A 14862-nucleotide genomic window follows, 5' to 3' on the forward strand; every position below is an offset into this window, starting at 1 on the left:
CCCATTCACTCTATAAATAAGCTCTCATTCCTCTCATTTTTTCACAAAGAAAGAAGGGGTAAGTTGAGAGAGTTTGAGAGAGAAAGAAGAAAAGAGTGAGTGTTGCGAGAGAAAGAAGAAGGTGTTGAGAGGGAAAGAAGAAGGTGTTGAGAGGGAAAGAAGAAGGTGCAAGACAAGACTATCGACCAACGACCATCAACGTTAGATCGATAAGGAAATCGATTCTAACCAAAGGAGAGATCTGAGTAGCCGCGAGAAGAGCTTCATCAAAGGAGGTCATTTGTCGACGGTTTACTGTGAGTTCAGGCACATAATTGCATCGGCTTAGATGGAGAGTTAAAAACATCCATCTAGTGCGCGGTTATGCATGTTGCATGTAGATGCATTTACTTGAAGTTCTTTTATGTTTTCTTGTTTAAATGCATTTGCGGTGAGGTTGTGCTAGTTACTAGATCGAGATGATCTAGTAACAAAGGCGAGATTTGGTTGAGATATTTGTAAGATTATGGGTTTAAAAACCATATAAACTCAAGTATAAACTTCGGTGAGATCTTAAAGCGTTCTAGTCCGCGAGAAAGTCCGGCTAAGCGTTGTAAGATTTGGTATTGCTACCCTTCCCATTCTGTGCCACATGCAGCCGCGACATGCAACCCATGTTCGTGTGTGTGCAGGGTTGGTCACGAAGAGCTTGGAGGTTACTGGGCTCGCTACCCTGGTCGAGGCTATTTACACGACGGTGTAATTTTGGGCTGATATCCAAACGCTTGCCTTTGTGGTTGCGTCTTGGAGAAATCATGAGGGGTTGGGGGAAGAGGGATGCATACCGGGCCCAAATAAATTAAACTTGTTAAAAACTGATGTTTTATTTCAAGTTATGTTGTTGCATGTTGTTGCATGTCGTTGCTTGTTGTTGCATGTTGTTGCATGTTGTTGCTTATGGTTGCATGTAGTTGCGTTTATTGGTAGAGTGATTTCTGTTAGCTTGATAGCTTCCGCATGTCATCTCTGATGGTTGTTGAGTAGTTTTGCTTGCTTGCTTGTTAATCGTTTATGCCTGCATGTTGTTTATCTATGCTTGCATGTTGCTTGTTTATGTTCGCATGTTGTTGTATTTGCGTGCATGTTGATTGTAAATGGGGAATTAGGGTTTGGGATTTATTTCTCTGCAGGAACCCTGAGCTCACTAAGTAATCTTAGATTACTTATGATAATATTGTTGTTCTGCAGGTAACCCTAGAGGGGACTAGAGGGCGTGGTGAACGATAGGACTCCGGAGTAGTTTTCTTTTTGGTGTCTATTGTAAAATAAAAGTATGTTTATTTGCGAACCAAACTTTGGCTCTATGCCTTGTGAACTTTTATGTGTACTCGGTTGTAGTTACTGTTTTAAGTTTTAATGCATTCGGATTTTTCTTTAAATCGAGCGATGTCGTACTGATATAGACTTAGTCCGAGTCGACTCAACACACGGCGTGTCTGTAGGGTTGCAAAGCCTTAAGGATGGGCCGTGTGGTCGGGAACCTCGCCGAGGGACTGGTCGAAGGGCCTGATTTGTTCTCGCACTTGGCCGGACCTTTGACGAACGTTCCCATAGTAGCGCTTTGGTGCCGTCCGATGGCCTGGGTGGTCAGAGTGCGGTTTGGGGGCGTTACAACGGTGGTATCAGAGCATGGTTATGATGCTGTATAGGACTCGCATTTTCAAATGATTTATCGAGTCAAATGGTCGCAATAGACACTTAGGATAATCCGGATCGTTCATCACTTAGGGTTAGATGGGATTAAGTAAACCCTTTGTTGATCGTGGATGCAGATGTCTCGTCAAGGATCCGAAAGATCTAGGTCGACGTATCGTTCGCCGGACACAGGGAGGGGTTCAAGTCAGCAGTTTGGTCCGGAGGAATGGGGTTCGCAGTTTGATGATGCGCAAAGGGAAGAGTCGTTCCCAGACATGTATGGGCCGGACATGGTTATGCCGGAGTGGTATGTACCTGGCGCGACGCCAAGATACACACCATCGAGTTCAAAACGTTTTAGTACACCGGAGAGTATGTACCCGCCAGGGTTTTCACCGTTTGGACCGTACGCCGCCTATCCAACTCAGAACATGCCGAGGGGAGATCAAGCGCATGGAGAAGGACCGAGTGAGCAGAATGTGCCGGAGACCCAGCAGTCACTTAAGATGGTCCAAGACCTCTTAAATCACATGATCCAGCAACAGCAGCAGGACCAAGCAAACCGTGCAGCAGAAGATCCGTCCGACCAGTTTCTAAAATGAGTGATGTTGTTGCGAAACTTAGGATTTCGTAAATTCAAAGGGGACCTGAATGTGGTATTAACAGACGCGTGGATAAAAGACCTGGAGAATAATTTCGAGATGACAAGGTGCCCAGAGGAGTTTAGGAGAACAGTAGCAGTTAATTTCTTGGAAGAAGATGCTCGTGCATGGTGGGATACCGTAGTTTCTCGTTGCCGGTTCCAGACGATAACGTGGAGAATTTTTTAAGAAAGAGTTCGAGCTGAAGTACTTTCCACCAGAGTCACTCGACCGGTTGGAGAATCAGTTTTTGCAACTAGAACAAGGTGAAATGACCGTTCGAGCATATGGGAGGATTTTTACAAGACTTCGGAGGTATCTGTACCAAGGAAATGATGACGAGTTAGCAATGGCCCGGAGATTCTTTAACGGACTCAGGCCAGATATTAGAGGAAGGTTACACGTTGTGACCTACCGTAGTGTTGCGGAAGTAGAGCTGTGAGTGTTGAGGAAGCCATCGAGATAGAGAAGGAGATTGCAGCTCGGGAGAAAAAGAAGGAACCAGTCCAGCAGACTAAGATTGTGAACACCCGAAAGGTGAATCAAGTGGCAGGACGGAATTGGGGCACAGGCCGCAGGAAGGTTAAGATGAATGTTAGCCAAGGAGGTCGTAATGTGAGCAACATGGATCCGAGGGGATGCTATGTGTGCGGGCAAGTTGGGCATTTCGCTCGCGCTTGTCCGACTGTGGAGGAAACGAAGGGTAACTATCTGTCGACCGTCACGTGTTTCTACTGTGGCGAGTTAGGACACTATGCGAACTCATGTCCATCGAAGCCGGCCAAACTGAACGCCCAAACTGTGAACCGTGCCCAGACAGCAAACCAAGTGATGGAACCCCCAGNGGGTTTGGGATTTATTTCTCTGCAGGAACCCTGAGCTCACTAAGTAATCTTAGATTACTTATGATAATATTGTTGTTCTGCAGGTAACCCTAGAGGGGACTAGAGGGCGTGGTGAATGATAGGACTCCGGAGTAGTTTTCTTTTTGGTGTCTATTGTAAAATAAAAGTATGTTTATTTGCGAACCAAACTTTGGCTCTATGCCTTGTGAACTTTTATGTGTACTCGGTTGTAGTTACTGTTTTAAGTTTTAATGTATTCGGATTTTTCTTTAAAATCGAGCGATGTCGTACTGATATAGACTTAGTCCGAGTCGACTCAACACACGGCGTGTCTGTAGGGTTGCAAAGCCTTAAGGATGGGCAGTGTGGTCAGGAACCTCGCCGAGGGACTGGTTGAAGGGCCTGATTTGTTCTCGCACTTGGCCTGACCTTTGACGAACATTCCCATAGTAGCGCTTCGGTGCCGTCCGATGGCCTGGGTGGTCATAGTGCGGTTCGGGGGCGTTACAACGGTGGTATCAGAGCATGGTTATGATGCTGTATAGGACTCGCGTTTTCAAATGATTTATCGAGTCAAATGGTCGCAATAGACACTTAGGATAATNAATTGGAAGATCGATTGAAGAGGATGAAGTGTATTTAGTCACTCTGACCGCCATGGGAGGAGATGACAAGGAAGGCATGGAAGTTGAGGACATTGCCATAATCAAGGACTTTGAGGACGTGTTTAGGCTATTGGAAGGATTGCCTCCACCAAGGAGCCATCCTTTTACCATAAATTTGGAGCCCGGAGCTACCCCAATTGCTAAGGCACCGTATCGCATGGCACCAGCCGAGTTGGCTGAACTCAAGTCTCAGTTAGAGGACTTGTTGGAGAAGGGTTTTATACGACCAAGTTCGTCGCCATGGGGAGCCCCAGTGTTGTTCGTCAAGAAAAAAGACGGAAGCATGCGGTTATGTATTGATTACCGAGGTATCAATAACATAACTATAAAGGACAAGTATCCTTTGCCAAGGATCGATGAGCTGTTAGACCAGCTAAGAGGAGCAAGTTGGTTTTCAAAGATTGATTTAGCCTCCGACTATCATCAAATCTCAATTGCGGAACAAGATGTGATGAAGACGGCGTTCCAAACGAGATATGGCCAGTATGAGTTCGTGGTAATGCCGTTTGGACTTACCAATGCACCGGCGGCATTCATGCGATTGATGAATGAAGTTTTCCATGACTATCTGGATCAATTCGTGATAATATTCATCGATGACATCCTGATATATATGCACCGGCGGCATTCATCCAATTAGTTTAATAATCTTTACTGGTCGTTGCTTTCTCCAAATTCTTTTATTAAAAGCGAATAGAAAAATACAAAAATAAGAAAGAAAGGAAAGGAACGTTACTGAAGTTACTTAGTGTAGAAACGTTTCTAACTTTTTTTCTACACATGTCATTTCAGTTTGTTATTAGTTATATATTAAAATGTTATTTTTTTTTAGCAACGGTGAATCGTTCTCCGCTGGTGATGCTCTTAGACCATGGCCAATGGAGCAACCCATATGGGGTTGCTCAAAATTAAACTAATTATATAATTAATACTAAAATAATTAAAGCAATCTACTAAGAACTTTAAATAAATCACTCTTCCACTAGAGAACTTCTATCAAATTTTTATAAATGTTAAAAACTTACAAATTAAACATATTTTACAAATTTTTGCCAAGATTTGCTCAACATCAAAGAGTTCATCTATGAAGACAAACATAGACAACAACAACAACTACAAGCATGGGCAATGGTTATCCATGTTTTAACCTCATGGAACATGTGGGGGCACAATTAAAGGATTGGGTCTTAGATGAGCCTATCAAGCTTGACTCAGGAGAGGACATGGACGTAAATAGTTTGGCTGCAGAGAGTCTAGTAAAGAATGATATAGTCGGGAGGACATGGACTCATAGCTTACAAGTTGAAATAGACAACTTTGGGATTGAAATCGAGAGGAGATTGTTGCAAGATCTCATAGAGGAAGCCGTTATCGATCTTACACGATGATGATTGTTTCTTACACGAGAAGATGTCTGTTCCTCTGCCAACCTTCTTTAATTCTACATCCTGTCTGCACCTTCAAAATATGATAATCATAAGAACCCGTCTACATGAGCTTGTTCAGCTATTACTCCTCCATGTTCCAAACAGGGTCAGCAAAGTAAAAACATAAGCTAATCATCTCTATCTTACTAAATCACACGTTCCTAACAGAGCTAAAAAGGCTTGCATAAGTAGTTTACCTTATCATCTCCTTGTTTGAAATCAAAAACACCTAGACCATCAGTAGTTCCAGCAGCAAAACCAAACCCCATAGCAGCTGGACATGTCTTAATCGTTGATATGCTCAAATTAAACCCTAGAGCTACTCTCTCAAATTGAGAGGTTAATGTAGTACTTAGGGGTCGAATTCCACAAGGACTCAAGACTACACAATAAATTATAGAGTTTTCCAATAATGCTAAACAGATTAAATTGAATTAAAATAAACAATGCAAAATATTAAATAAAAGTTGTTGTAAATTCAGAAAATCAAAAAGCTAGGCCTAGGGAATTTCTCAGGAAATTATGAAATATTAAATCAATTAATAAATTAGGATTCAAGCAATTAAGAACATATCTAAAACTCTAAACACTTCTGTAAAATAAATCAGTTCTCACTGCAAATATTATCTAAATTTAAAACCAGAAAATCCAAATCTCTTTGTAAAATTCTAGGTTAAAAATCAGCAATAAAATCAGGTTTAGATTGTTCACAAAATCACTAAATCAAATCTCTTTGCAAGAAATAATTTTGCTCATCAAAAGGTTTTATTAGGAAAATCAATTATATAATCATATCAATTTATTTTCCTAAGGTATTAATTCTAGGTGATCAATCAAGAATAAATATGAAGAACAACCTAAGATGAAGATCTAGAAAGATAAAGAATCCTAAATAAACAGATCTAACAATTCATAAAATCCCTGTAAAAAACCCTAAACCTAACAAGCAAACTACTCAGAGATAATCAATGAAAAACAAAACATCTTTCTGAATAATAAGCAATTGAAATTAAAAAGAGTAATAAGGAGTTCAAGAAATTCTTCTCTACAAAGCAGATCTCTCTCTCCAAAAACTCTCAAAATCTCACAGGGTTGCAGAAAAATAAAACTTGCTAGAATAAAACTTAAGGGTTTGTAAAACCTAAAAATACTATTTATATGTCCTAAAACACGTCAGGGACTTGTGTTGCAAATATGGAAGACTTTGGGCTAAATTGTAAATCTTCCAATTTTTGGCTCTCTCGTCGGTTTGGACTGGGTGTCGATCGATGTTGTTTCAGTGTCGATCGACACTGGTCAGTTGATCAGACTCCAAATTGACTTCTTTGATTAAATGCTCCAAAAACGATCCAAATTGCTTCATTTTGCTCCTTTCATGCCATAGCATAATTCGTTTTGTCCATTGCAGGTACTGTGATTGAAATCACAAGGGAGGCCAGTGTCAATGCAAAACGTACCAAGAGTATTTGGACTCACATCACCACAGTTTGATTGACAGAAGGCAGAAACAAATCTACGCTTTGAAGTTTTTCTTACTCGGACTTTAAATCCAAGAGATGGTTAGCCTTTTTAGCTATGTTAGGTAACTACGTTTGATCTTGTTAAAATCCCAGAACGCTACAGAAGACCAGCAAAGTAAAGACATAAGCTANCAATTCATAAAATCCCTGTAAAAAACCCTAAACCTAACAAGCAAACTACTCAGAGATAATCAATGAAAAACAAAACATCTTTCTGAATAATAAGCAATTGAAATTAAAAAGAGTAATAAGGAGTTCAAGAAATTCTTCTCTACAAAGCAGATCTCTCTCTCCAAAAACTCTCAAAATCTCACAGGGTTGCAGAAAAATAAAACTTGCTAGAATAAAACTTAAGGGTTTGTAAAACCTAAAAATACTATTTATATGTCCTAAAACACGTCAGGGACTTGTGTTGCAAATATGGAAGACTTTGGGCTAAATTGTAAATCTTCCAATTTTTGGCTCTCTCGTCGGTTTGGACTGGGTGTCGATCGATGTTGTTTCAGTGTCGATCGACACTGGTCAGTTGATCAGACTCCAAATTGACTTCTTTGATTAAATGCTCCAAAAACGATCCAAATTGCTTCATTTTGCTCCTTTCATGCCATAGCATAATTCGTTTTGTCCATTGCAGGTACTGTGATTGAAATCACAAGGGAGGCCAGTGTCAATGCAAAACGTACCAAGAGTATTTGGACTCACATCACCACAGTTTGATTGACAGAAGGCAGAAACAAATCTACGCTTTGAAGTTTTTCTTACTCGGACTTTAAATCCAAGAGATGGTTAGCCTTTTTAGCTATGTTAGGTAACTACGTTTGATCTTGTTAAAATCCCAGAACGCTACAGAAGACCAGCAAAGTAAAGACATAAGCTAACCATCTCTATCTTACTAAATCACACACAACAAGAACCAACTCGAATTCAAAACCACCACTCACTATGTTCAAGCTCTAACCATGATTGAATCATAAAATTTCAATGGTCAAAAATCTGATCAGATCCAGAAATTTCGAGATGTGAAAGATACCTTTAGCCTTGTTACAGAAAGGGCAAGCCTCGTACTGATACAGAACAACTTCTTTAAGATTAAACTTGTGAGCCATTTAATTAGCGTGAACTTCCTGACCAAGAGACGATGCGGCGGCGGTATAGAAGAACACAATCCCAGCAAATCTGCCGGCAAAAGAAGGAGTTGAAATCTCCGGAAGACCGCCGAATCTTCGGGTGATAGGTTCGGAGGACGAGATCGTTGTAAAATCGCCAAGGATTAATCGATTCGCCGTTTCGTCGAGAGAGAGGAAAGAGAGAGATTCGAGAAAAGAAGAAAATGAGAGAAAAAAAAATGTCTTTTATATTTTATCAAAATCCAATTAGAAATTGACACTTACTGGTTTACGGTTCCTTCCGATACTCCGCAGAACAACAGTTCTACTAATTTGTGAGAAACAAATTATTAATTAAAAAAAAAAAAAATTGTATATCATTCAATTTTAAAGTTATTAATTCTAAACATTATATTATAGTTTTAAATTATAATATGTAAATCTAAATTACTTTTTTATAAACCCAAACCGACATATAATTTTGTTTAATTGTGTAATTTAAATTCTAATCATTGATTTATAAATCCAAATTGAAATACAATTTTGTTTAATTGTAAAATCTAAACCCTAACCACTCTTTTATAAATCCAAACCGACATATAATTTTCTTTAATTTTAAAATATAAACTCTAACCACTCTTTTATAAACCCAAACCGACATATAAATTGTTTTGATTATAAAATCTAAACCCTAACCACTCTTTTGTAAATCCAAACCGACATATAATTTTGTTTAATTATAAAATCTAAACCCTAACCACTATTTTGTAAACCCAAATCAACATATAATTTCGTTTAATTGTAAAATCTAAACTCTAATCACTATTTTGTAAACTCAAACCGGCATATAATTTTGTTTAGTTGTAAAATCCACATTCTAATCATTCTTTTATAAATCCAAACTGACATTAATTTCTTATTAAAAAATCTACAAAAATTTGTTTTTTTAATTTGTTTTATCTTTTTATTTTTATTTTGATTATTTTATAAATATAATATGGTATGGCGTTTGTTGTATTTTGATTAGTTAATTAAGAGAGAGTAAAATAAAAGAAATTACCCTTAGGAATGAACCCAAAATTTTTTCTCAATGGACAATTACTATGTAATTCTCCCGTGAGTGTTGTCTCTCTTCTCATAGCTGACAAAAGAGGAAAAAAAAAAATAGACCAACGTGAATAACGTCTAGAACGACGATGGGCTATTATATATTTTCCATTACAACCACACATAACTAATAAAAAAAAAGATATTGATGGTGCAAATGTATTTTTTATTGAAGGATACCTAGAAGATTCTTATGATCAAAAAAAATATTATAAATATATTATAGAGATTTGTGTCTATCTTTTATGATTTTATTAGTTAAATATATTGATAATATTTTTTTTGATCAGAAGGATCTTTTATATTTTTTTATCATAATGATAAAGGACAATTTTGAAAGAAATTGATGGTGCAAATGTAGTTTTTATCAGGTCAGATGACTCCCCATTCATGTACGTAGGTCCACTACGAGACAATATGTCTTATCACGCCTGATAAAAATAAATGAATAACCTTTCCCTTGCCGTAAAGAGATCTCGAAATATCTCTAAATGGACTCCTTTTCCTGATCTATAAAAGAACACTAGAGGCGATCATCTATATTCCACAAATTAATCATAACAATGGTTAACATTAAAAACAAGAATAGAGATGAAACCAAGCTCCACGTAGCAATGTTTCCATGGCTAGCCTTTGGCCACTTGGTTCCACACTTGGAGCTCTCTATGCTCATGGTTGAAAAGGGTCACACCGTATCTTTCATTTCCACTCCTGGTAACATCGACCGCCTCCTCCCACGGTTGCCGGAGAATCTCTCCTAGGCCATTAATTTCGTCAAGCTCCCATTTGCCGGCCACAAGAATCTCCCGGAGGCCGCCGAAGCCACTACAGACGTACCTTTCGATCTCGTTCCTTATTTGAAAATCGCTTTTGACGGATTACGAGCTCCATTAACGGAGTTTCTTAAATCTTCAAAACCTGATTGGCTTCTCCAAGATTTTGCACCTTATTGGCTTCCTCCAATAGCTAGCCGCCTTGGAATTAAAAACGCATTTTTCGGCGCTTTTAACTGCGGGTTTTTCGGAATTCTTAAACCACCAGGGTTCGAGGAGTACCGTAAATCCCCTGAGGATTTTGTGACGATGCCTAAGTGGGTTCCATTCGAAACTCCGGTGTTTTTCCAGTTATTCGAAAGCAAAGCCTTCTTCAATGGAGCAGTGGTGGAATCCACCGAAGGGAATATCCCCGACCTGGACCGTATCGCCGGCGTACTCGACGGGTGTGATATCATTGTCATACGGAGCTGCAACGAGTACGAAACAGAATGGTTAGAACTTTTACAAGATCTTCATCGTAAACCAGTTATCCCTGTTGGAGTTTTACCTCCAAAACTGGATGAAACGTTTAAAGATACCGACGCATGGTTGTCTACGAAAAAGTGGTTAGACTCACGGAAAACTAACTCCGTGGTTTACGTAAGTTTTGGTACAGAAGCTAAACCGAGTCAATCCGAGTTTAATTCGATCGCTCTCGGTTTAGAACTTTCTGGTTTACCTTTTTTTTGGGTGTTAAGGACTCGCCGCGGTCCGTTGGATACCGAACCACTTGAGCTTCCTGAAGGGTTCGAAGAGCGTACGGCTGATAGAGGGATGGTGTGGAGAGGTTGGGTTGAACAACTGAGAACACTGAACCACGATTCTATCGGTTTGGTACTATCTCATTCCGGTTGGAATACATTAATCGAAGCTGTACGGTTTGCTAAACCTATGGTGATGATAGGTTTTGTGTACGGCCAAGGATTTAATGCGAGAGTAGCCGAGGAAAAGAAAATTGGACATATGATCCTTCGAGATGAAACAACAGGTTCCTTTACTAAAGAAGATGTTGCAAAAGCGCTGAGATTGGTAATGGATGGAGAAGAAGGAAAGGTTTATAGAGAGAGTGTGAAGGACATGAAGGGAGTGTTTGGAGATATGGATACACAAGATCGTTATGTTGATTCTTTCTTGGATTATCTTGTTACTCATCGTTAGCATTGAGCTGCATGTCTTTGATTCAATGACGGGTCAATACTGAGTGAGCTTAAATACAATAATTATAATTGATCAAGTGTTGTAACGATGATCAGTGAATAATATGTTGTTCTGAGATGGTCAAGGTCTATGAACAAAAAAGTGTTGAATGTACTATAGTTCACGTGTTGCATATTTAATAGTATGAATGTCTTCCATTCTTTTATAACAATTAGGTAAGAACCATCCTTAGCACAAGTAAATCTTATGCTATTTAATTTTATAAATAGTTTTATTTATTTGACAACAAAAAATATTTCCAAATTACTCCATTTAAATATACAGAGGATGTTTTATATTCAGATCAAATGAGAACGAAGATATAAGGAAAGATGTGTTTGGCAAATATGATAGTATACTGTATACATAAGCAAAAGCAAAAAAGAAGGAAAAAAAAAGGTGTGAAAAATTGTGAGATTGCCACATAAGCAAAAAAAAAAAAAAAACCCCTCCTTTAATATATGTATAGAGGACTTAAATTATATTGATAAGTAGGATACAATGATTTTCTTAGCTCATTACAACTTTAACATTTTATAGAATTTTAGAAAAATAATAATGCTATAAATCATTTTCATACATTATATATATTTTATTAAATAACCATAATCTACTAATAATATAACAATTAGTAAATGCATCAAAATTTATGTATTTTATCTTACTTCGTAATATATCTATTTTATCTGTAATTTTCTAAATTTTATATTTGGAAATTCTTTTTTTTTCCAGTGTTCATGAAGAAGACATAATTGGTTGCATTACTCTCAACCTAGAGACAATTTGGGTCGAGAGGGAATCAACTCGGATCACTAGCTAAGACTCCACTAAGACAAGGATGGCTGTCAAGAACGTAGAGGAGATAGGATGGTCAATTGATGGACCACTATTGTATGGATTATAGTCGGGACACACAGTGCCAATTTGACGGACCAAATTTGGAAGCAATACAATTTTTTTTTACATCCAAATTTGGTTCGTCAAATTAAGAAGAATGCCGTAGTGTTTTGGGACGACGGCCGATTTACTCACGAGAACTATGGTATCGAGCTAGATAGAGCCCGTTCTTTACCCTCGGTCTATATGTCCCCGAAATAAAAGTTCCAAACCAATATCCCCGCGAAACAAAAGTTCGATATCTATATCTCCCTAATTATGGATTATAGCGGTTTAATGTCTAAACCCGAGACCAAACCATATATGTCCCGAAAATAAACCAATTGTTAAACCAGATTTTTGCACCAAACCGACCCATTTATCATAAAAACCCAAAATTCCCAAATAAAACCTAAAATCAATTTTCATGGTTCATAATCGATTCTTTTTATTGAGTTTGCTTCTTCTTATATGGTTTGGTTCTTCTTGAAACGATTCAAGAACACAACTTTCCTAACATTTTGATCCAAAGACTTCAACTTTTTAAAAATTGGATATTGAAAGAAATGGTAAACCGAAAAACATCATCTCAGTACACATCTTCGCATACAGAAACAATTCAAGAATCTAACTTTTTCATAAAAACTGGATTCAAAGAACTCAAATTTCATATAAATTGGATTCAAAGAACTCAACTTTCATAAAAATTGGACAGTGAGTGTCATTGTAAAGAACGAGAATAACCCCCAAATTAAGTCCACAGCCTCAAAATTGAGAATTGATTGGGCATTTTGGAAGCATACCATAAACATCAAGATCAGCATTTGAAGCTTGTTTCAGATACGATTATGACAATATCCCAAAAACGTTTCCCTAAGTGAAGCTTGCAATGGACCAAGCGGAGGAGGACAAGCTTCAAAGGCCTTAAGAATTACCACTTTCAAGAATTACCATTTTCTTTTTTTTTTTACATTTTTTTTTTTTTTCTTGACATCTGAAATTACCATTTTTCATGTAAATGGTTGATTATACCCCCATCTCATGTGGAAAATTATTCACCAAATTTCTTTCTCCAAATTTCAGAATGTGTTNTTTTTTTTTTTTTTTTTTTTTTGTATGAATGTAAAATTATATTCCACATAAAAAACTGTTTTTACATCAAGTGCAACTTAGAGAGTTGAATTAATTGGAAAAAGTTACAAAAGAAACCTTAACCCTCCTAGTGACTAGCATGATCCCGGGTGGAGAACCAAAATTGCAAGCCCCCATCATAAACAGAGTTGGCCATCTACAGCATTGTGCTAAATCTATTACGAATATTTTTGTCAATGAGTTTGGTGAGTTTAGCAGCTGGGATTGGAGATTCACCATGGCGCCTACCATTTCGTTCTTTCCACAAGCAATGAATTAGTGCTTGGAAAACGTATCGCAAAGTAGAAAGATGCAGCTTTGGCTGAGAGGAATCCAAAAGGAGGGGAGTAATCAGGCCCCATGATGATGTGTACCTGCTGTGAAGGACACCATACGTTAGAGAGTGCAAATCTGAGCTGAATAAGGACAGGTGAAAATAGATGGTCCCATGTTTCCAATACCTCAGGACAGAACTCGCAGCCTACTCAAGCTCCCGTTGCCCATTTGCTAAGCCTATCCCCGTTGCAAGTCTCTTGTGGTAAGCAAGCCATGCAATGAATGAGAATTTAGGAATTTGTTCCTGGGAACCAAACACCTTTGTACCAGTCACAGACCGGGATCTGTACCCGAATTTGATTCCAAGTACGCTGAGAAGAGAACTTGGGCTTAGAACAATTTTCTTTCCTTTTCCAAAGAGACCGGTCTGTCGCCTCACTGTGCAGTTGCCGAGTGACTGCAATTTGATTCAGAACCGCCTCACGATGCCGTCTGCTTCAGTGAGACTGTAGAACTTCAGAGACGATTGCGCTGGAGGCAATGCCAAGAGCAATGATTCCCCGAGCTCCCAAAGACCGATATAAATTACCAAATGGACTCCAAATATCATGCGAGAAAGAAGTCAAAGTACCAGACTCCAAATATTATGTGGTTGTGAATATTACTATCTTTTAAAGATATGTACTAGTTTCCAAATTAGTTGCAAGATTTCTTTCCCTAAGTGTCTTATTCATTACCTTGATGTAGTTTTTTCTTATCCTTTTGAATTTTCAACTTTGTCGTTTTTTCTTCTCTGATCTTTTCTTTCAAATTTGGAACAAATAGTTTGTACATAAGCAAATTAACAAAGGGAGAAAGAATACAATAGAAATTAAAGGACTTATGCTTCTTCAAATTTTCGTAACCAAAACTTAACTAAACCATTTTTTCCGTAGTCAAAGACTATTCAGTAATCAATAATACTAGTAGCGTCAAGGTCATTGTTACCATAATAAGAGAAGATATCAATGAGCTTAATTGTATAGCTGTTCATCAGCCATCAAATTAGATATGGCTACGATTTTATTTCTATCACTTCTCTTTCTCTCTTGTATTCTTCTGGCCGCCTTCAAACACAAGAAGCAGCGGCAACGTGATCAACAGAAACCACCGTCTCCACCTGGTTTTCCGATCATCGGAAACTTACATCAGCTCGGAGAATTACCACATCAATCTCTATGGAAACTCTCCAAAACGTATGGTCCTGTGATGCTTTTAAAGTTTGGAAGTATCCCAACGGTCGTAGTTTCTACCTCTGAAACTGCAAAGCAAGTTCTGAAAGTCCATGACCTCCATTGTTGTAGCCGTCCAACCTTAGCAGGTACCGTGACTATCACTCAAAAACATACTAAAGTTTTAGATTTTGTTTGTGTGTTCATATATAGGTTTAAACAAAAGCCAATGATTATTTAGGACCAAGAGCGCTCTCTTACAATTATCTGGACATTGCTTTCTCTCCTTTTGGTGATTACGAAAAGCAAGTCAAGGAGATTGAGTTGAGAATGCCATTGCTGGATGCATTCGCACTTGTTCCTCACTACCA

General features: G+C 38.2%; 1 pseudogene; it reads left to right on the plus strand.

The window, feature by feature from the left end:
- Positions 9485-11163, plus strand: LOC104715003 (annotated as a pseudogene).

Source organism: Camelina sativa, chromosome 9, assembly GCF_000633955.1.
Source record: "Camelina sativa cultivar DH55 chromosome 9, Cs, whole genome shotgun sequence".
Lineage (NCBI taxonomy): Eukaryota > Viridiplantae > Streptophyta > Magnoliopsida > Brassicales > Brassicaceae > Camelina > Camelina sativa.